The 3,284-nt window shown below is 33.5% G+C and overlaps 1 pseudogene; it reads left to right on the forward strand.

Annotated features, from left to right (window-relative positions):
• The first annotated feature begins 248 nt into the window (after positions 1–248).
• On the forward strand, positions 249–366 carry LOC112482138 (annotated as a pseudogene).
• Positions 367–3,284: the final 2,918 nt, after the last annotated feature.

A 3,284-nucleotide genomic window follows, 5' to 3' on the forward strand; every position in this document is an offset into this window, starting at 1 on the left:
GAAGGAGGAAGGGAAGGATTATATGATTGTTTTTAATTCTGCTAATGGTTATTTTCATAATTCTAAATACGTCTTTGCTCTATTAGAGTTCTTCATTTTGCTCCTTTGGACTTCATACACTGACTACATATTCTTAATGCTTCTATAGTAGTCACAGCCATTTTTATAAAAATTACCTTAAACCATGAAAACATGGTTAGTCTACAAAGTTCTATTCTGAAGTTTTGTATGATATAAATAGCTTTTTGGTCTATGCCATTCCATCCTGAACAAGCCTGATCCCGTCTGATCTCGGAAGCTAAGCAGGGTCAGGCCTGGTTAGTACTTGGATGGAAGACCACCTAGGAAGACTGGGTGCTATAAGCTTAAAAAATAAGGTATTGTAAACTGAAAAGGTCCTTGTAATCTGTGAAGTCAACCAAGGGTTGCTTTGCCTAAAAAATAAAAAATAAATAAAAATAAATAGCTTTTTGTTTGTCGCAAACACCTTGTTTTGATAAAATTTTAATAATCATTTTAATCTATAGCTTGAGCATTTAGAATGCTGAAGCAATACAAAATTTAAATGAGAAATTATAGCTCAAAGTATTATCTTGTAAATGCATTCTAGAGACTGCTTTTTTACACAACCAAAGTAAATTGTTACCTATGACTTTTTGTCATAGCAAAGATTCATGTAATTATTTCAAGAAACGTGTGAATTGGTAACTACATTTCACATTATGCATTGATATATCCTTAAATAGGTATAAATGGATCGAATTATATAAATTGGAATATTTTCCCCTTAACTTATTTTGATACTTTATTTTATTCTAAATTATATTTCCATGGGCAGTATCTCTTAATATTTTGATTTGCTTTTTCTCTATTCCTCCTACTTCTAATTTCCCTAAAACACACACATGGACATCCATATGCACACACTCACAATTCTGCCTTCTCTCAAATTCTCTAGAAGAGTATTTTAAAAAAACATTTTGAAATGTAAGTAATGAGTTACACTTTACCTTTCTGAAATTGATTGGTTTTGTATTGATGTTGTCAAACTGTTATAAAATTGCGACATTTTCATAGAATTTTGAAGCTAAAAAGAACCTAAGCAATCAACATATCAAGCCTTCTCATTTTACAAATAGGAAAACTAAGTATCGAAAGCATAATATTGCCAAAATTAAAACTAGTCCGTTTCACAGGCTGGTCCAAAACTCAGGTGTGGAGATTACCCTGTGTCAAAAATTCAGAAACAGCAAAATTAAAACCACCAAATAAACAAATAATATTTAGTAAGAGTTTACTGTGCATGTAAGAACAGTTTACACATAATCAGGAGCTTTCAAACCCAAGACTTTCATGAAGCTCAAGGGCATGATGTTTCTGGATGGCTTATAAAGTAAAAATGTTGTTTAACCTTTATGATGATTGGTTGTTACAGTGGGTGTTTCCAGAGAGCAAGGGTTGGTTAAAAGTGATTATCTCATACCATTTTTTTCTCAAGGTCAACAAAGATCTCTTTTGGGTAAACGCCAAGGATATTTCTCAGTCTGTTTCTTAACCTCCAAGAAACATGAGACAATGCTAATAAATCCCTCTCTCTAGAAGTAGGCTCGTAAAATCCTTCTGCCTGTTCTCTTCTTGCCTCTGTGGCCCTTTATGAGGCTCCTTTGCTGAGACCTCTTCCTCTCCGCAAAGGATGAGGACAAGGTCACTCAAGGCTGGTGGGTTCATCTTCTTCTCTCACATATCATGCTATCCCTGGGAAGTGTTTCATCTAATCCTGTGCCTTCATTGCCATCTCCCAAATACATGGCTTTATGTCAGGTTTCTTTCCTATGCTTACCTCTTAGAGGCAATTGCATTTAGGACCAAACCAACTGGATGTCTCACCAAAAAATCAAACATAACAAGGCTCAACCTGGATGCTCAGTCTTTGCCCACAGTCTTCTTCCTACTTTGTTATGTCTTTTCATAATGCTAGTCCCTCTTCTAAATAAATTATATTAATCCTTCAGGTCTTCACTTAATATGGTTTTCAAGGTAGATTACTGAGATACTCAGGTGAATTTCTCTGTTTTGGTGTGCTCCCTTACCCTAACCACCTGCCCATCATGGTACTCGTTATAGGTTTTACAAATTTAATTTTATTTTTGAACAGACTCAGTGGGAAAATAACTCTGATAATTTGCTATCCTGAGTTATGCAGGATAATTTTTACAGTTTTTTACAGTACTTACCACCCTAATATAGACAATATGATGTAGATAATATTGTCTTACCAAAGTGTAACAGTAGAAGCAGAAACAGACGTGACCTGTTTTTGCTATATCTTCAGTGCCTGGTTTATAGCAGATATGTAATTTATATATGCTTAAATGAAAGAATTAACCAAAGAATTAATTAATAATATGTAAAAATTAAACTAAGCATATATTTGTTGAATATTTATGGTTTTTCCGAGTTTATTTTATTGGGTGGACTGAGATAGTTATTGCACTTCAGGACATGTTAGAGCATTATATCTGAAACTCATGTTATATTTCTTTGGATTTGTTAAAATCTGTATGGTATAGAACCAGAGGAGAGAAAGCTATCAGGGGGATTGTTTTATAAACTATGTAAATATCTAACCAATGTACTGTATACTGGAAACTAATAATAAAATAATATTTTAAAAAATTTAATTTAAAAAAATCTGCATGGTTACTATGCATTTTTCTATACCTCTCCAAGTTTCATATAACCTCTATGTTCTAATGTGGAACTTCACAGGTTCTTCCAGGAATAATGTGTGTTATAGCTCAGACATGACTAATGTAAACACAACCAACGCCATCAACTTTAATGTGAATGCAGTTTTTCCTATTATTTTCCTATTTTCATTGCCGTTTATGCAGTATCAGATCGTTAAGCTAAAATATTGAGAATTTCATGTTGTCATGAAAAGACAGACCTTGCATTTCTATTTACTTTGATTCCACTATGATATTAAAAAACATATTTTGTGATAAAAGTAGTGAATGGGAATCCATATGAAGCTCATGCTGACTTTCTCATGACCAGTTTCTATATAGAGTCAAAGTCCAACAATTGTCTGGATAACAGCTCTACACAAATTTGTCATCGTCTTGAAAGATTTCTCAAAGGGATATGAAAGAGTTCAAAAGGAAAACGAGTATCCATAAATCCACCATTTCTTTCAGCAAAGTACTGAAGTGAAATACCCAGGCAGACCTGGAATTTGTTGAAAAGAAAGAATAGAGCTGCGAGGCAGCACAGAGGTTACT

Source organism: Pteropus alecto, unplaced genomic scaffold (assembly GCF_000325575.1).
Source record: "Pteropus alecto unplaced genomic scaffold, ASM32557v1 scaffold256, whole genome shotgun sequence".
Taxonomy (NCBI): Eukaryota; Metazoa; Chordata; class Mammalia; order Chiroptera; family Pteropodidae; genus Pteropus; species Pteropus alecto.